We start from the raw sequence: 21,695 nt of genomic DNA, 5'->3' as shown, positions 1-21,695 counted from the left end.
AATTTTCAATTAGTTTGTTTGGATTAGGGGTGTTTATTGGATCACATCTAATATTTTTAGGCTTATCCGATATGATCCAATTATCCATTGGATGTTGAATTTTTACAACCAATCTAATCCAATTAATTTGTCTCAACCGATCCGATCCAATCCATTTATCCATTGGATTTGATTGATTTTATCCATTAGACTTGTCCATTTGGTTGTGTATTTGATGAGATTGGATCCATCCAATATTTTTGAATATTTATTTAGCTTAATTTTCAAATAATTCATAATATTATAAATAGAAAGACTAATTTGTTCAAAATGATACAACACCATACAAATACAACATAAATTATAAGCATAATCCTAATAAATAAATATATTTTTAAAATATATATACAATTGGATCGGTTCAGTTTTATTAGATTTTTGCATATATTATACAACAACCGATCCAATCCAATTTGGATGTAACGCCCTAATTTCTCATAGATTACTGAGAACACAGCGTTGGGTCATAATCGTAAATATTGCTCTTTTATTTAATAAAAACTTCAAAATAAATACATGGATCCATGATTTTACAAAAATAAAATAACTGTCTTTAACATAAAAATATGAGCAACATTTAAATAAAAATTTAAAATAAACATTCTTTAATAAAAAAAAAATAGGCCCCCTTGATCTTGCTCGACTATATGGTCCCCACGAATACTAGGGGTGCACACGGGTCGGATTTTCGGGTTTCGAGTTCATCAGGTTCGGGTTTTGCGGGTTTCGGATTAAGAAAAATGGTACCGAAACCGATCCGAAATTTTCAGGTTTTTTCAGGTTCGGGTTCGCGTATTCATAATATGCACCGAAAACAGATACAAAACAAATTATATAAATATATATATATATATTGATGAAAAAATGAGCTCATCACTAAATACAAAACATATATACTAATAGAAAGAAAATATATATATACTAAATGTAAATACAAGATCAGCTCATCAATTTTAATTTTTAATTACTTTAAATGTAAATACAAAATGAGCTCAAGGTCAATATGGAGCTAGAGAGTTAGGTGCTTTAACTTTAACAAAAAGAAAACTTACCGGACCGCTGGCTGGCGAGGCGAGGCATGCCGCTGGTGGTGGCCGTGCGATCTGGTGGTGCTGCCGCGTGACTGCTGAGGGTGAGGGAGGCTCTCGTCTCGATGGGTCGGGAGTGGCACTCGGCGGCCGTGCTTGAGGAGGCTGCTCTCTTCTCTCCTGCTGAAGCTTGAAATTCAGGGACTTGGAGGCTTGAATGAAATGAAAGAGAAGAAGAAAAAAAAAAGGGTCGGGTTTAGCTTTACTTTAGGGTTCAGTTCAGTTTCTTTCAGATTTTATTTATTTATATATTTTTTTTAAATTTTCGGTCGGGTTTCGGGTTACACCCGAACCTGACGGTGCACGATTCTTAAACCCGAACTCGACCCGATATGTTTCGGGTTCGGGTCGGGTTAGACCCGAATTTGACGGGTTTTTCGAAAAAACGAGTTCTCCGGGTTCGGGTTTTGCGGGTCCTGTGTGCACCCCTAAGGAATACGTCACGAAGCTCTTAGGTCCCACACTCACCACCGGCCATTCTATCCTTAATTTCCTGAAATAACAACATCATAAGGAGTGAGCTTCTAAACCCATAAGGAAAATACAAACAAGAGTTAGTCATATAATCAAACATAACATAATTCACAAAAGTCATGCAAACACAAACCTCTAGATCATATCATAACTTAAGTCATAATTCTAAATCATAATCTAATTCATAGGTCACAAGTCATAGATCATAAATCATAACTATAGGTCATATGTCATAATCATAACTAAAATAACAAGTCAGATATAATAAAAAGATAAGTGTTTATATAGGGGTGGCAATTAAGCCCCGGACAAAAGTCCGTCATACACCGGACATAGGTCCATCATAAAGTTTTGGCAACTGAACCTACCGGACATAGTCCGTCATAAATCATTGGACACCTTAGGTCCAAACACACTTACCCCTTTATTGTACCTGAAATGTTAGGTCATACAAACATAAACTATATCATACATTACATAAACTAGATCATAATACTAAACTATCTAATTTTCCTTACCAACACCGGGATAATTGAGAACAAATGTGGGACTTGGAACACTCATAAAACCAGCAATAAAAATTGTGAGTATTTCTAAAGGAAAGAGATGAAAGGAATAGAACTAAACCACCAAGAGGAAACTTACCGAAAAGACACCTTAAGTTCAAAGAACTTAAAAACCTAACCACAAAACCATAACAAAAGTTAGAACCTGAATGAAAACTAAAGAAAATAAGGAATCTAACATAATTGAACTTAAGAATAAGGGTACATTTATTGACCTTATGGATTGGTCTATCCCCAATATCGAAATGCACTAACCTCACTTCCCAAAGTGTTTTATAAAGCTTAAGAATAGAAAAGCTTTTTTTTTTCAACCCAAGTGTTTATCACTCTTATGGTCCCACTAGCACCTTGGAGTCTGATCACAGCTGAAGAGTAAGTGAAAGGGTTGGGTCCTAAGTCCTATTTATAGAGTTCTAGGAATAAAAATCTTCTTTTTGGCTTGAATAAAAATAATGAATTTAATTGAAGATATTTGAATATTCGTCAATCAGAGGTTGAAGACTTGGTCAAAACTATCAGAGGTAGGTCTAAGGAGTCAAAGTTATTTTTAAAAAATTATAAAAAAAAATCTAATATAGGCGATATATCGCCCCTATGTGGCGATATATCGGCTGCCCCCTAGTCTCGAGTCTCCGTTCGTACAATCGTGCAACGTCAACGTGTTTTTCCGTATTCTTCGTCGGGCAATATATCAGCTCCTATGCTGCGATATATCGGCATACGTGATTATTTTAAACACGTAATTGCACTTTTCAGCATATGTTGATCCCAAAAGAGGGTGTTTTAATATTTAAACTCGCAAGTGCACGAATCGTTTCGGAATATAATGTTCATGTAAGTACGAGGTCGAACCCATGGGAGTTGACTAACATCAAAAGAAACTATTTCAAACAAAGCAAGAATATTCTAACCTAGTTCCAAATATTTGATGAGATTTTGTTTTAGAAAAATAAAAGACAAGTAATAAAAAGATTTAAGATTAAATAGAAAAATGGTTTTCAAATGAGATATGTAAAATAAGATTATTAAGATATTAGAATCCACAAAATGCAAGTTCAATAGTATTTATAAGTATATTGATTCCCAAGTTTAGATATAGTTGAAATAAATCACACTATATTTTTTTCAAAACACATTTTCTATTCAAGCACAAGTTACTTTAAAAAATGTAGGATTTTTCTTCACTTATATAAGATATAATTTCTAAGCATTAGCTGTGCTACAACCTAGTGAAACTACAAAAAATCAAAGAGATTATGTTTAGGCAAAATATGATACTTATGCTCTAAGAATTAGATGTGAACAATTTAATGAAAAACATTTAATCAAAGAATATCATATTTTTGCATAATGAAGAACTAAGTGTAATATGCTTTAACAATCAATAATAGATGAAAAATGCATATCTTTGATAGAAAAATCCATAAACAATGTTGCACAAATGGGAAATCAACATACAACAAAAATACTATCTAGTTACATTTTGCTTCATCATCATCTTAATAATCTTGAAAAAAGATTAGAAGCTCATAACTAGATTGAAATAAAAATTACAAAATAACATACTTGACATGCTCTTCAAAAGATGAAAATGGTAGAGAGAAAATAGTGAAAAGAAGAGAGAAAAATATGAAGTGTAGGAGAGGTTGAAAAGATGAAGAAGAGCCCCCCAAATGGTCTTACAAGACTCTATTTATAGGCAAAATATGGAGATTAAATTAATCAAATTAAAATAAATAAATAAATTGATTAATTTAATTGTGTTGGGAAGTGGTAGGATAAAAAGAGTAAGTGTAAGGGTATTGGAAAGATGAAATGTTTTGTTGGATGGAAGATTAGTGAAAAACTAGGGTAAAAAATGAATCAGGAATGTTTACTTAGGTAAAAAAAAATAGAGAAGAGTGAATTGATATTTGAGTGAAAAGAAAAAACATTGGGAAGAAAAATATGATTTTTTTGGTATTATGGTGGCTATGTTGGCAGCTGGTCTAGGCAGCTCTGGCGTGTGGGCCGAATGGGCCTTGGAGCTGGGCTTCAGGAGGTTGGGCGCTGGGCCTGGTGGCTGGCAGAATGCTAAGGCCCGTGTTGAAGCTGGCCCTGGGGTGCTTTGGTGGAGAGAGCTGGCAGGAGGAAAAACGTGATGGGGCAGCAGCTGACTGTTGGGCCTGTTTGGAGCCGGCTGGGCCGGGCCAGGAGTGAAGCTTCAGTGTTGGTGTTGAGAAGAGGCTGCTGGGTGATGCAGCTGAAGGAGCCAGGCGTGGATTTGCTGAAGGAGCCAGGCATGGATTTGCTGAAGGAGCCAGGCGTGGGCCTGGGCTGAGGCATTGGCCCATTTGAAAAATGCCAAATTTCTTGTTATTTTCTTTCAAAACTACCACCTTTCTTTTGATTTCCTTGCTTTTCAAGAGCCACAAATGAAATAATTTTCCTACAAAATAAATTATAAACTAAATTAAAATTAAATATTTTCATTAATAAAATATACCATATAACTCCCATGAAAATATTAATTAAAATTTAATTTACATAACATTTAATTTCAATAAAATCATATTTTTAGCATTCAAACTAACAATACTAATTTTAACTAATTCAATTACAACATAACACAATAAAATATCTATAAAAATCTAGAAAATTACAATAAGACTAATAAATGCAAAATTACTTAAAAACTTAATAAATCAATTAAGAACTCAAGAACTAAGCAACAATTAACACATAAAAAGTGGTAAAATAACTCTATTTTGTAGAGCTATCAGCATAACTAAGGTTGGATAACTACTTTTACTGAATCAAACTACAACCCTAACAATTTCTAGTGAAGTCTAAATCTTATATTTCCTTATTTTATCATTAAAATAATAATTCCTTAATAATCATGCTTATGACAAGTGTCATATTCTTATTGGCTCCATCTAAACCTTAGGTTATAATAAACGTCATATTTATAACCAACAATATTAATCAAACCTTATGTTATAATTAATATTCTTAAACTATAGGTTAAACTTATAAAATCCATAACTATTGCTAGGAGTTTCCAACTAAGTCCCAGTTTGAACCAAAATTTATGAAATCTAAAATACTACAACTACTACTACTATCTAGCTAACTAAGTAAACATTCTGGGACTCTATAAATCATCTCACTTTTCTAAAATTCAAATAATACCACAACTAAAAGTATTGATAAGCGTACAAAATATACGCTTATTTATAACATTTTCATATTGATTTGGTTGTTTTTCTTAAGAGAAAGTTTCTATTTAATCTGTTTTGTGAACTTGTGCAGTGTGTCGTAATAATTCTGATTTGTTCGAGAATGTTGATAAATATTTATTTGAGTAGTCAGAATTGGTGAACATTTGGGAAATTCGGTACACGCGATATATCGCCTGCCTTGGGTGATATATCGGCACAAGGAGTAGTTTCAATTTTTGGCTTAGCAGAAACGACATCAGAAACTTGCGTTTTTATCGAGCACATTCAACATGCGATATATCGCAGTGTCTTAGGCGATATATCGACACAAGGGCATTTTTGGAAATTATTATGGAAATTCGTAGGTTTTTGGATTTTTGTAAAAAGAATAAAAAGAAGATCGAAAGGGACAGAAAAGGGGGAGCATTCTGACGGCAGAGGGGAAGAAACAGAGAAGAGTCCACGTTTATTTTGTTTGTGTTTATTTATGCTTTTGAATTTTAGATTGTGTGATGAAGTTTAATATTATGAACTAAATTCTTATTTAGAGTATTTTAATGTAGTCACTGGATATTCTATTCCTCTTTAATGCAATTTCTATGACTTTTTGAATTTATGGTTATCTATTGTTCTTATGTTTAATGCTTGTAATTGATTGGCCATCTTTTGCATGATTATTGGTTTTAATTCAATATCTGAAAAGTGCGAATTGGAATAGTTTTAGGCAATAGACATAGATTTCAATTTAGAACGACAGTATCAAATTGGTTTGTGTAGCAATTAGGTTTTTGTTCTTAATGCGGTTTATGTGTAGAATTTATCACAGACATGTAAAAAATTCACAGGTAAACTGAATATTTTATATCTTGAGAAATAATAGAATTGTCAATAGTAAACTTGCTATAATCATAGATCAAAGAAACATATTAGTTGTATTATTGATTGAATAGAATTGAAGGTTGATGAAATTAGAATACTCTAATCCTTCGCTCATATTAAATTTCGTTAATTAAATTTTGCTTTCCTAGTTTATTGTTCATTGTTAATTGTCACTAAATTTTCATTAGTCAAATAGAAATAAAAGTTTGCTATTGGTAATTATTAGATCAATTCCCTGACGGAACGATACTATATTTCCACTACTATTACTTGTTTATTCGATTGCGTATACTTGCGCAGTAGTAAAAATTCGCAACAAGTATTATTTTAACTTAGCATTATTAATGAACATGTCATAGCAAACAATTAAATAACTGGGCTACTTGGATATTACAAATCTTCCCTCCTTAAAGAAATTTCGTCCTCAAAATTTTACTCACCAAATATCTGAGGATATCGCTCCCTCATATCTGCCTCCAATTCTCATGTTGCCTCTCTTTCAGTGCTATTGCTCCACAAGATTTTAACTATCGGGATACTTTTGGACCTTAACTCCTTAGTTCCCTGCTCTAGAACGCGTACTGGCCGTTCTTCATAACTGAAATCTTATTTTAACTCCAGAGCCTTGTAATCGAGCACATGGGATGGATCTGATATATATTTTCTCAACATTGATACATGAAAAACGTTATGCGTTTCAGCTAATGATGGCGGTAAAGCCAACCGATATGCTACATGCCCTACTTTGCCCAATATCTCAAAAGGACCTATAATCATCGGGCTTAACTTTCCTTTCTTTCTGAAACACATAATCCCCTTCATCGGAGAAATTTTGAGAAAGAATTGGTCGCCTACTGAAAACTCAACATTTCGAATCTTCGCGTCGGCATAGCTTTTCTGGCGACTTTGAGCGGCAACCATTCGTTGTCTTATCCTTTCTACTGCATCTGTTGCTTCTCTTACAGCCTCGGGTCCTAAGTATCGTCTTTCACCAACCTCATCCCAATGAAGTGGTGATCGGCACTTCCGTCCATATAGCATCTCATAAGGCGACATTCCTATCGTCACTTGATAACTATTGTTGTAAGAGAATTCTATTAATGGAAGATACTTGCTCCATGATCCTGATAAGTTGAAATCACACGCTCTCAGCATATCTTCTAATATTTGTATGGTGCGTTCTGACTGACCATCGGTTTGAGGGTGAAATGCCGAACTTAGTTTTAACTTAGTGCCCATTGCACGATGTAAACCTTCCCAGAACTTTGATGTGAAAACCGATCCTCTATCAGAGACTATCATCTTTGGAACTCCATGTAGTCTCACTATCTCCGCCACGTAAAGCTCTACGTACTCCTCAGCATTATAAACTATTCTTACTGGTAAGAAGTGAGCATATTTTGTGAGTCTATCTACTATCTCCCAAACAGAGTCATGCTGCTTGGTGGTCCTTAGTAATCCCGTCACGAAGTCCATCGCTATATCTTCCCATTTCCATTCGGGAATCTCCAACGGTTGCAAAGTTCCAGCGGGTCTTTGATGTTTGACTTTAACTTGTTGACATGTAAGGCATTTCGCTACAAATTCTACTATGTCTTTCTTCATCCCCGGCCACCAGTACATTGTCTTGACATCGTTGTATATCTTGGTCAATCCCGGGTGAAGTGAATACGGAGTAGTGTGCACTTCCTTCATGATACTTTGTCTTAATCCTCCACTTTCTGGCACACATACTTGGTTTCTATATCGTAGCATGCCTTCTTTTGCCAAGGATAAATCGACATTCTTTGAGCTTTGTATTGTTGCCTTCATCTTAAGAAGAAACTCATCTTCTTGTTGTTTCTCCTTTATTTCCTTCATTAGAGTTGACTTGATTGCGAGGTCAGCTAGTTGTCCAGTTATTAGCTCTATTCCAGACCTCTTAATATCATCTTGTAAGTGTTGAGCTATCCCCTTAAGTGTTGACAAGCTTCCGTAACTCCGCCTACTAAGTGCATCTGCCACGACGTTAGCTTTTCCCGGATGATACAAGATCTCACAATCATAGTCTTTTACTAACTCCAGCCACCTTCGTTGCCTCATATTAAGTTCCTTCTGCGTAAAGAAGTACTTTAGACTTTTGTGATCCGTATAGATTTCGCACTTTTCTCCGTACAGATAGTGCCTCCAAATCTTTAGAGCGAAAACCATCGCTGCTAATTCTAAGTCATGAGTCAACTACCGCTGTTCGTACTCCTTAAGCTGTCTCGAGGCATAGGCGACCACTCTTTCATCTTGCATCAAAACGCACCCAAGTCCCTGCTTTGACGCATCGCAATACACTACAAACTTGCCCTTATCGTTTGGAACGCACAAAACTGGGGATGTTATGAGCTTATCCTTTAGCGTCTGGAAGCTTTCTTCGCATTTCTCCGTCCATTCAAATTTTTGTTGCTTCCTCGTCAAATTTGTTAAGGGTGTAGCTATTTTGGAGAACCCTTCAACAAATCGTCTATAGTATCCTGTCAATCCCAGAAAACTTCTCACCTCCGTTGCATTCTTAGGTTGGGCCAGTCCTTCACTGCTTCGATCTTGGCTGGATCTACTTCCACGCCATCTTTAGACATAATGTGTCCTAGAAATGCCACCTTCTCTAACCAGAATTCGCATTTCTTAGACTTAGTGTATAATTGATGACCTTTTAATCGTTCCAACTTCAGTCGCAGGTGCTCTTCATGCTCGGCTTTCATTTTTTAGTAGATCAATATGTCGTCTATAAACACCACAATGAACTTATCCAGGTAGTCCTTAAATACATGGTTCATAAGATCCATGAACGCTGTTGGTGCGTTCGTTAATCCAAAATACATTACCAGAAACTCGTAGTGTCCATATCTAGTCCGAAAAGCCGTCTTTGGGATATCTTCTTCTCGTACTCTTAGCTGATGATACCCCGACCTCAAATCTATCTTCGAGAATGTTGTAGATCCTTGTAGTTGATAAAAAAGATCGTCTATTCGAGGTAAAGGGTATTTTTTCTTGATCGTCACTTTATTAAGTTCTCGATAGTCGATGCACATCCTCATACTCCCGTCCTTCTTTTTGACAAAAAGCACTGGTGCTCCCCAAGGAGAATAGCTCGGTCGGATGAAACCCTTATCTAATAGCTCCTGCATTTGGATCTTTAACTCCTTTAACTCGGTATGTGCCATTCTACAAGGAGCTTTCGAGATTGGTGCTATCTCAGGTGCCAATTCTATTTCAAACTCAATTTCCCTACTCGGAGGTAATCCCGGTAGATCTTCTGGAAATACCTTGGGAAATTCACATACAATAGGTACATCCTTTGGTTCAAGCTGCGTCTCTCGTGACTTGTCCACCACACTAGCTAGAAATGCCTGGCAACCACTATTGATTAATTGCTGAGCTTTGAGAGCTGAGACTATCGGTATGTGAGTTTGAGAAACTTCTCCTTTGAAAGTGAACTGCTCTATGCCTTTTGGTTGAAAGTTGACTTTCTTACCCTTACAATCTATTGTTGCCCCATGTTTTGCTAACCAATCCATGCCTAAAACTACATCATAATCCTTAAGGTCTAACTCGATCAAATCTACTAGTAATTCTTTTCCTTCGATTATAACTGCAACACTACGCGCCCCTCTACTAGATAGCATTCTTTCCCCCGAGGGTAACTATGTGACAAACTTATCTCTAAAAAGTTCGCATGGTCTATCTAAGCTATCGATCATATTCATAGAAACAAAAGAATGCGTAGCTCCTGAATTGAATAACACATTGCATAATTTACCAGAGATAGTGACCTGACCTGTTACCATAGTATTACTAGTTTCTGCTTCACCTCTTGTAAGAGCAAAAACTCTGGCTGGCACGAGCTTGTCATCTTTCTTTTGATCCTTCAACTTTGGGCAATCCTTTTTAATGTGTCCTTCTTCTCCACAATTGAAACAACCTTTCGTCTTATATCTGCATTCTCTTGAATGCTTCCTCTTTCAGATAGGGCACTAGGGATATTCCACATAGGGCTTCTTATTCCCATTACTTTCTGACGCAGTCTTGTTCTTCTTGTCGGCCTTTTGGTTTTGACCACCGTCATGTTTCTGTTTGTGGTCATTCTGATCGTTGTTATTCTTTTTGGCGTCCCTTCTGGCCGCACCTTCTTTCCAGATTCTTTCTTCAGCCTGCTCAGCTTCCAAGGCTACCTCTAATGTTTCCGCATAAGTGGTTATTCCCCGAATCAACTTTACGTCACGGGCTATCATAGGTTTTAGTCCCTTCACGAATCTTTGAAATCTTAGCGTCTCAGTGGGTACCATTTCCGCCGCGAACTTAGCCAGCCCATCAAACTTTCTGGCATAATCTGTCACAGACGAATTCCCTTGAGTAAGCGCGACAAATTCATCCACCCTTGTGGCTACAATCGCAGGACTGTAATACTTCTTGTTGAACACTTGGATAAACTCATCCCATGTCATAATGCTCACATCTCTAGTCTGTTTCACTATATCCCACCAGATGCGGGCATTTTTCTTTAGCAAACTTGAAGCGCATGAGACTCGATCTTCGTTTCCCAGCCGCATGTGTTCTAATATGGACTCCACCGATTGAAGCCACTCTTCTGCTTCTATCGGGTCTAACCCGCCATCGAAGTTTGGGGGTTACTGCTTTCTAAAGCGTTCATATACTGCCTCATAGCGAGGTTCTGCCAACTGTAGTAATTGCGCTAGAGGAATGACTTGCTACACCACTTGTTGTTGTTGCTCTGAGTTTATTTGGAACTCTTCTTCTCTTCTCCTTAATTCTACCCTAAGACGGGCATTTTCTCTTTCCAAATTTTCTCGAGCAGCAGCAGCTGCTAGTTCTTCCATCACATTGGGTGCTTTTGGCACTCCTGGGGCTGCTGGAAATTCTTCATAGGTAGAGGTGGCAGCTACTCTTCTTCCTCGCCCCCTTCCTCTTCCTCGGCCTCTGCCTCTTCCATGACCATTTAGTCTTTCAGATCTTCTTGGTTCCTGCTCCATGTGTCTTCTCTGTTTCCCCAAAAGAGAAAATAATTGAAAAACTAAGACAAACAAAACAAAAGAGGGTACAACTTAGCCTATTGTACTACTGTCTATTAAGTCCATCTATTTATAAAAAAACTACCCTATTACAATTAAGTCCAACTCAGGTAAATGAGCCTTAACAATTGAATCTTCCATGGAGGAGGGCTGGGTTCAGTATATCGTACCCACTAAGGCCCCCTAACTTCCACTTGGACCCAAAAGACAGGAATTTGAACCCTTGCTTTATTAATTGTTTTTTATTTTAAATTGGATCCAATCTAATAATGCAAAGCAAATGGGCCTTCACAAATGGGCTAACCCATAAGAGAGGAATTTAAAATTTACACTTTCAATTGAATCCAAGAATTTCTTAACATTTACTAAACAATGAAACAATAATAAAAGCAAATAACATGTTTTTTTTTTTTTAAATAAACTAATGAAAATATTCTAAAACAACATATAATAAAATTTAACGATGTGTTCTTATATGCGTCTAATCCTCCACATCAGATCCATTATCATACTCAGGGTCTGGTAATCTTATTATAGCTTTAACCTTTGTCCATTGGGCTAATTTCTTAAAATAACACAAGAAAAACATTACAAACATATATTTTTTTAAAAAAACAAGGTATCTACTAACTTGGTAACGAGTAGGTCCTTTGTAGCTATCGTGTGTATTTCGTGGGAACGTTCAGGACCAATATAGTCGTTGCTCTGATACCACCTATAATGCCCTAATTTCTCATAGATTACCGAGAACACAACGTTGGGTCATAATCGTAAATATTGCTCTTTTATTTAATAAAAACTTAAAAATAAATACATTGATCCATGGTTTTACAAAAACAAAATAATTGTCTTTAGCATAAAAATATGAGCAACATTTAAATAAATTTTTTAAATAATCATTCTTTAATAAAAAAAAATAGGCCCGCTTGATCTTGCTCAACTATATGGTCCCCACGAATACGTCACGAAGCTCTTAGGTCCCACACTCGCCAACGACCATTCTATCCTTAATTTCCTTAAATAACAACATCATAAGGAGTGAGCTTCAAAGCCCAGTAAGGAAAATACAAACAAGAGTTAATCATATAATCAAACATAACATATTTCACAAAAGTCATGCAAACACAAACCTCTAGATCATATCATAACTTAAGTCATAATTCTAAATCATAATCTAAGTCATAAGTCATAGGTCATAAGTCATAAGTCATAGATCATAAATCATAACTATAGGTCATATATCATAATCATAACTAAAATAACAAGTCAGATATAATAAAAAGATAAGTGTTTATATAGGGGTGGCAATTAAGCCCCGGACAAAAGTCTGTCATACACCGGACATAGGTCCGTCATAATGTTTTGGCAACCGAGCCTATCAGACATAGTCCATCATACATCATTGGACACCTTAGGTCCAGACACACTTATCCATTTATTGTACCTGAAATGTTAGGTCATACATGTTAGGAAAATATGTATTTTGCCTCAATGGAAATTACAACTCTATGCAATATATTACAAAAAATAATGATTGATTAAAAGGAGTTACAACTCTATAACTGAAAATTACAAATAAACAAAGAAAATGAAGAAGATGATGAAGAAGAAGAGAATAGTAAAATACAACTCTAAGCAAAATGTTACAAATAAAGTAAAGTGTTTGAAACAAAAGAAAAGAAAAGAAAAGATTACAACTCTTGAACAAGAAATACAAGTAAATATGGAAGAACAATATAAAGATAAAAAGCAATAGAATGAAAGAAAGGAACAAGAAACAAAAGATAAACAACTCTCACTCACACTACCAAAGTGAAGAGTGTTGGGGATCACCAACTTGAACAAGGTTTGAAACCTTTGTCCAAAAGCTTATTTCCCCCTAACTCAAGCACTAAAGGATCTCTCACAGATATTGGAAAAACTTTCTGGAATTATCAAGCCTCAAGGTGTTTCTAGCCAAGTGCTCTAATGGATAGAAATGTTGTGTCTTACAAGTGAGCTATAGGCTCCTATTTATAGAGTTTAGAGACACCCTTTGAATTTCAAATTCCACCAACCCCCATGGATGTTACCAATGTTTAATTGGATTAATATGGAATTAAAAATGAGATTTGGGAGTTATTTGGGTTTTTTGAGCCGTTCAACAAAGATTGAAAAAACTGAAAAATTGGTCAGTTTTTGGCCTGTGGCCGCGGCCATTGGTCTCTGTCCCACAGGCCGCGGCCACCAACATTTAGTGGCCATGGCCACCGACCAATTTTAGCACTTATAAATGTGCTGTTTTTCCAAACGGTTCCAAACCCTCCCAAATGATTTTGTAACTCCCAAAACACATTATTGGGGTTTAAATCATATCTCTAACAGCCATTTCACATATGGCTTTATGAAATTCATCTCAATATTGTGTAACAAAAAATTTACACAATAAAGGGTAATATTTGGAAGTTACAAATTTGTGACACCAAATATGTTACATTATTTGGATATATCTCATATATCTAAATATTGTAACTCTCTATTATATGTTACAATATGTGACACTCTTTGTCACATTTATTTAATCTAAAACATTATATTATAAAATAATATAACAATACAAACATAAACTATATCATACATTACATAAACTAGATCATAATACTAAACTATCTAATTTTCCTTACCAACACCGGGATAATCGAGAACAAATGTAGGACTTGGAACACTTCTAAAACCAGCAATAAAAATGGTGAGTATTTCTAAAGGAAAGAGATGAAAGGAATATAACTAAACCACCAAGAGGAAACTTACCGAAAAGACACCTTAAGTTCAAAGAACTTAAAAACCTAACCACAAAACCATAACAAAAGTTAGAACCTGAATGAAAACTAAAGAAACTAAGGAATCTAACAGAATTGAACTTAAGAATAAGGGTACCTTTATTGACCTTATGGATTGGTCTATCCCCAATACCGAAATGCACTAACCTCACTTCCCAAAGTGTTTTATAAAGCTTAAGAATAGAAAAGCTTTTTTTTTTCAACCCAAGTGTTTATCACTCTTATGGTCCCACTAGCACCTTGGAGTCTGATCACAGCTGAAGAGTAAGTGAAAGGGCTGGGTCCTAAGTCCTATTTATAGAGTTCTAGGAATAAAAATATTCTTTTTGGCTTGAATAAAAATAATGAATTTAATTGAAGATATTTGAATATTCGTCAATCAGAGGCCGAAGACTCGATCAAAACTATCAAAGGTAGGTCTAAGGAGTCAAAGTTATTTTAAAAAAATTAAAACAAAAAAAATATCTAATATAGGCAATATATCGCCCCTATGTGGCGATATATCGACTGCCCCTAGTCCCGAGTCTCTATTCGTACGATCGTGCAACGTCAACGTGTTTTTCCGTATTCTTCGTCAGGCGATATATCAGCTTATATGCTGTGATATTTCGGCATACGTGATTATTTTAAACACGTAATTATACTTTTTCAGCATAATTAAGCTTGTATAACTACTTTGACTAAGTCAAACTACGACCCTAACAGTTTCGGGTGAAGACTAAGTCTTATATTTCCTTATTTTATCATTAAAATAATAATTCATTAATATTCATGTTTATGACAAGTGTCATATTCTTATTGGCTCCATCTAAACATTAGGTTATAATAAACATCATATTTATAACCAGCAATATTAATCAAACCTTATGTTATAATTAATATTCTTAAACTATATGTTAAACTTCTAAAATCCATAACTATTGCTAGGAGTTTCCAACTAAGTCCCGGTTTGAACCAAAATCTACGAAATCTAAAATACTACAACTACTACTATCTAGCTAACTAAGTAAACATTCTGGGACTCTACAAATCATCTCACTTTTCTAAAATTAAAATAATACCACAACTAAAAGTACTATTTTAAATTAACACTATTAATGAACATGTCATAGCAAACAATTAAATAACTGGGCTACTTGAATATTACATTGGATCTTGAAAATCTGATCCGATCCAATCCAATCATAATTGGATATCCAATTTTTGGTGGTCGATTGTAATTGGATCGGTCAGTTATAATTTGATTGGATAATTATTCTTGAATATAATTATTAGGGATGAGCAAAATATTCATTTAACCACAAAAATTTCCCAACCTATTCTGCATTACACAATTATTTTTCTCTAACAAAGTAGTGCGTTGCCCAACATTAATTTTTTTTTTCAATCCTTTAACAAAACCACTTATATTTAACATTAGATTATTTCCCAAAAAAAAAAACACTGGACTATTTACACCATGATACAACTTTTGTAAAGTACTGACTTTTGCACATAATGTGCATTTAATTATAAACCTAACAATATAAATTCAAGAATAAATAGGATTTTTTCTTTCGAATTATTATCACTTTCAAATCGCGTCTTCTAAACTTTACACGTTGTTAAAAATTTCCCCAAACTATCCTCGTTACTGAGCTGTGTGACTTCTATTAATTTTAGTTCTAAGAGCAACTCCAACCACGATCTTTATTTTTTAAGTTAAATTTTGAGCTAAAATAGCTTTAAGCTATTTTTGGAGCCACTTTTTATTTAACATCTCCAATCATACTCTCTATTATAGTTAATTATTGAATAATTTAATATTTTTTTATAAATTACACTTTGGTTACATAAATATACATTTTATTAAAATAATTATAAAATATTAATAATGATGATGAAATAATAATAAAATATCGTTTAGCTAGCCAGTGAGCCTCTCTACATTTGGAGAGTCGTAAAGGTAAAAGTTAAGAGCATCTTTAATGGAGTGTCAAATCGATGATGCATTGCTAAAAAATAGCTCACTTTATAAAAAAAAGTTGCTCTAATAGTGTGTCAAAAGCAGTGCCAAATTTAGTACATACTAAAAGTTGTGCCAAATTTGACACATAATATAGCATGATGTATATTTTGCATCACCATAAATGCTACATTTTTTTGTTTACTTTTATGAGATTTTTATTATTTTAGTATTATTTTTTATAATCACCGTTAAATGCTAGACATTTCACCTCATTATTTTATTATTATATTTAACTATTAACAATAAAATTTAAAGAAAAACTATTACTTTTTGTATATTTTCAATAAATATCAAATGAGCATCAATAAAATATTGATTTTTGCATCAACTTTTATAATTGTGCATTGGAGCATAGTGCTAAAAATTGTTGGAGTTTTATGCCCTAATTAGAACTCAAATTTCTTTGTAATCTCATTTATTATCAATAAAAGAATAGAAATCATTTTTTTGACTTGGTCAATCACTTTGCTCACATGTTTTATTTTAATGATTATTTGTTTAATATAAACTTCTATTAAATCCCGAGCATATAGCTAATCGTATTTATAGTGACGTAATCATAGTGGAATATAAATATGATTATATGTTCAAAATAAGTTAGTTCTAAGATTAGTCAATGCACATGATTTACACTGACTCGCCAATCTACGATATGTTCTACTTACACATCATAGTGTTATGTTTATTCCAGAACATTAGTAAAGTAGATAAGATCGAATGTATTTGTTACATCGGACTAGACCGATATTGACAGTTGATAGGATAAGTAAACATACCGTTATTATCTATTCTAGTCATATCATATAGTTGACCATAGGTCAATTCAATCTCAATTCTGAGTGGTTAGTATTCTAACTGATTGTATTATTTGAGTTATTCTTGTTCGTTACCAGCTTACCCTATGGACTAGCCCATACTTATATCTTGGGAACTCGGTAGTATAATTGAGTGGGAGTGTTAATCATAGATATGAACATCTATAACTTCTGATGAAGAAGTGAAACAATGGTTTCCTTTTAGTTTGGTCCAAGGTATTAAATGATAGAGATCTCATTTCAGTAATTAATATTAGTTTACTGAAATATCATTTACAATGAACTAAGTGTTTTAAAGATAGAATACAATGATGGGTAAAATGATATTTTAGTCTCATCTCATTGTAAACCGTCGATAGAGGATTGAGTGACAATTATGGTTGTAACAATGGATAATTAATAACGTATCTATATTGCTTATAGAACGTTCTATGAAATCAAGAGTGCAATTCCGAGTCTTTAGTGGAATTACGAGGAATTAATAAGTTAGTAAATTTATTTGTTAGATTTATGATAACTTATTGGAGCTTGATTTCATAGGCCCATGGTCCCCACTGTACCTTGGATAAAATCATCTAGATAGTCTCAATTAATTTATTTAATTAGAATTACCAAAGTTGACCAGGTCAATTTTGGATAGTTTCACAGAGTTATACAATTTAGAGAAGAAAAGAGAAATTATGGCAGATTTATTAATTAAAATAAATTGGTATCTAAATTAATAAATAATTTTAAATCAAGGTACAAATTATAAATAATTAATTTGATAAAAAATTTAAATAATTATTTAATTAATTAAATCAATAGAAAATAATACATGCCTTGATTTTAAGTCAAAATGGGCTGATAATCAAATGAGAAATTTCACGGGCCTAAAGCCCATGATAATTTCGACCTAGGGCTATTAATTGGCTATTATTTAATTGATTTTTTAATTAAATAAATGACCTAATTAAGTCTATAAAAGGAATGCTAAGAGTGAGTTGAAATCATAAGTCAAAACAGATTTCTGAAATATAAGTTTCTGATGGGTTTTAGATTTTCTCTAAACATAAGTCATTTTATAAGTCTTATTGTTTTTTTCTCTTCTTCTCTTTGTATCTATCTCATGTGTTGAGAATTGCCTACTTTAGTCTAGGTGATTCTAAGGATACTTTGGAAGGCTATGAAGAAAATTAAAGATTGGTTCAGTTTCTTGGTAATATTCTACGACAGAAAGGATACAAAAGTTAGAGAAACTGAAGGAATGACCATTATTCCGCTGCGTATAATGTATGTATTTTTATCATTATTTCTCTTTGAATTTATTTTTAGAAACATGTTCTAGGTTGTCTCATATTAATTTATTTAATATTAGATCTACATTAAAATAAATAAAGATCATGTATAAGTTTTCCTAACAACTGACATCAGAGCCTTTGGTAATCTTTATTTTCATGCATGAACATGGTAAAATTGAGTTATTTGATGTGTTGAGTAACTGGGTTGATTTCATGTTTTTTATGATGCATATTGAATTTTATGTGATCATTAGCATATTTGAGTTATTTTGTTGTGTTTTCTTTGCTAATAATTTTTATATAAATGCTTTATTTGTTGTAAATCATTGTAAAAATTATTTAAAAAACATTTTTACTTGAAAAATTACACAAAATTTATCATTTTTTTTTCTCAAATAGTGCCTGCGCCCACCAGTTTTCACTGCCCGCGGCCTGGGTAACAACAGCTAGTGGTCGCGGCCACCATAAACCTCTGGCCACGGCCAGTGTACGAAAAGTGCCCAAAATCGTCCCGTGGCCGCGACCACCCACTTTCACTAGCCGCGACCTGCGTTAGTTCTTTTTCTTAAAATTTAATTTTTGAATATATTTTTAATACGTTAATACAAAAATATCATATATTTTTTATTATTTAAAAATATCATTTTTGAAATATGATATTTTTGTTGTTTGATCTTTTAAAAATAGATATTTTCTACTAAGATTCAAATTCAAATTTAAAAATAGGTTAACTAATTAATTTTAAATATTTTAATATGTTAAAATATTAGAACTAAGTATTCAGATATTTTTTAATACTAGAATTTTTTTTAAATCTGATATTTGAAAATAATAATATCTGATTATTATATAAATTCTAATATTCAAATTATTTGAAATTTGAAAATTTGTTAACTAGATATTTTTATAGATATTTGAAATTGTTTACCTGTTTACGATATTTTTTCAAAAACAGCAGATGATATTTGTTTTAAAAATTTATAACTGCTTAGATTTTTAAAAATATCACGTTTTTCAAACCAATTAATAAAATATTTTTTAATAAATGAGATTTAAACTAACTTTGGTTAATTGTTGATAAATCATATTTAAATTAAATTTATATTTTTCAAATTAACCTAAACCAAATTGATTGTTGATAAATGAAATTTAAATTAACTATTATTAATTGTTGATAAATTTCATTTAAATTGACTTACTTTTTATAAAAATTTAATTCATTCGAATTTTTGTTAAATTCTAGATAATTACTTGTGGTATTTTTGCAAATGAAAAAAATTGTGGTATTTTTGCATAAATTCAAAGACTTGCTCATATAGAAACATGATTAGGCTCATCCAATTATAAAATGTTTGTTTGCACTATATGTAGTATTTTTGGAATTGGGCTTAGATGCATATAGTAGCCCATATGTTTGCTAGATATATGGATTTTGCCAAATAAAATATTCATAAAATGATAGGTTTTATTTGGGCCCATTAGAAAATATAAAATTTAAATTCATCTCTTGTAAGCGGTTCCACTTGTGAAGACTCATTTGCTTTGCATGACTATAGTGGGTCTAATCAATTAATAACAATTAATAAAACGAAGGTTTAAATTCTTGTCTTTTGGACATTGTATGGAAGTATGAGGGCCTTTGTAGTGGGAACGACATACTGGACCCTGCCCTCCTCCATACAAGTCCAATTGTTAAGGCCCATTTACTTCAGTTGGACTGAATTGTATAGGTTCATTATATTAGTTGAACATAAATATTGATTAGCAACAAATCAATTCTAAATTAATTGAATTTGTTTCAATGTGACACTTTAGAATTAATAGGAAATTATAGGACTTTAGTTTTAAAAATTTAATCTTTTCAATTTTTTGGAGAACCATAGTCATTAATTTTCTAAAAATAAATAATAAAAATACTATTTTTAATTTATAGTGAGCTTATTTTAAGAATTATATTCGATCTTCATTGTTGGTTTAACAACGTCAATAGCTTAATGGGGCCTCGAGACGCTTTGATTCGTTCCCTTATAGAAGGTGTTCATTAGTTATTTTGACAAGGTTAGATTTCGAAAGATAGATAATTATAAGTCAAATTCTACTAGACTCACCCCTACGGTGACTATTAGAACTAAATCTATTGATTATCGAAACCGTGGGTCTAGCTCATAAAATAAGAGATTTTGTTTTCTTATTTTGATCGAATAATAGGTTGTTAATAATGACGTCCATTATTAAATAAGTTTACAACTTTATTTAACTAGTGGTATTTTTTACTCTCGCCAACTGGGACAAGAATATCATCGATTGGTTAAAAACCTAAAGAAATAGAGATATGATTATTTTTGTATTTTTTCTCATATCTTACATATTTTGGTATATGTTGTGCTATTTCTTGAAATGTGTGTGAATAGGAGTTTTATTGAGCAAATGTGATCGATTTCTATTTTATTGATAATTGGTAGTTTTAAGTATGGTTGTGTCTACTCCCATCCTTTCTCAACTTTCGATGGAGAAACTCACTGGAGAAAACTTCCTTAAGTGGAAGCAGAATATCAACATAGAGTTGATTGGTGACAACTCCGAATTCGTCATGACTGAGGAATCCCCAGAAGTTCCAGCTGAAGGACCTACCAAGTCTGTGGGGGATAAGTATGAGCGTTGGCAGGCAGCTAACAATAAGGCGCAGTACTACATGTTGACTAATATGGTCGACACTCTCAAGACAAAGATGGAGAACATCGAGACGACCTACGAAGTCATGGATAAGCTCTAAGACATATTTGGTGCCAAGTCAGCGCAGACTCGTTTTGAGGCCACCAAGAAATATGCCAATGCTCGGATGGCACCTTCTCAACATGTCTGCGATCATCTAATCAAAATGACAAACTACTTTCAGGAAGCTGAACTGCATGGAGCAACAGTATATGAGGAAACTCAAGTTGGCTTAATCCTCAACAATCTCTCTCCAGCTTTCCTGTCGTTCACCACCAACTATGTGTTGAATAAACTCAACTATGGTCTGACGCAGCTCATGAATGAGCTTCAGACTTTTGAGTCTATAATGGGTGGACCAAGTAAGGCAGAAGAAAAGAATACAACTACCACTACTGTTGTTGATCCAACTAAGGCTGAAGCTAACCAAGCTTCGTCTTAGAAAGCTGGAAACAAGAGGAAAGGTGGACAAAACAACAACCCCAAGCCTGCAAAGGCTGCAAAGACGAGTGCATAACCAAATGCACAGACGTTTAAGGGGATAAACAAGACAAACAACAAAGGTAATGATTATAGTTCATTTATCTTATAAACATGTGTTTGAGAGAATGATAAATCAGTTTGGATTATTGATTCTGCAACTACCAACCTTGTTTGCAACTCTTTACAGCTTCTTGAATCGTGGGAGGAAGTGGACGAAGGCGGCTTAAAACTTAGAGTTGGGAACATAGCGTTCGTTGCGGTCCAAGCTAGAG

This window comes from Humulus lupulus, chromosome 6 (assembly GCF_963169125.1).
Source record: "Humulus lupulus chromosome 6, drHumLupu1.1, whole genome shotgun sequence".
Lineage (NCBI taxonomy): Eukaryota > Viridiplantae > Streptophyta > Magnoliopsida > Rosales > Cannabaceae > Humulus > Humulus lupulus.
Note: the sequence above shows the minus strand (reverse complement) of the source record.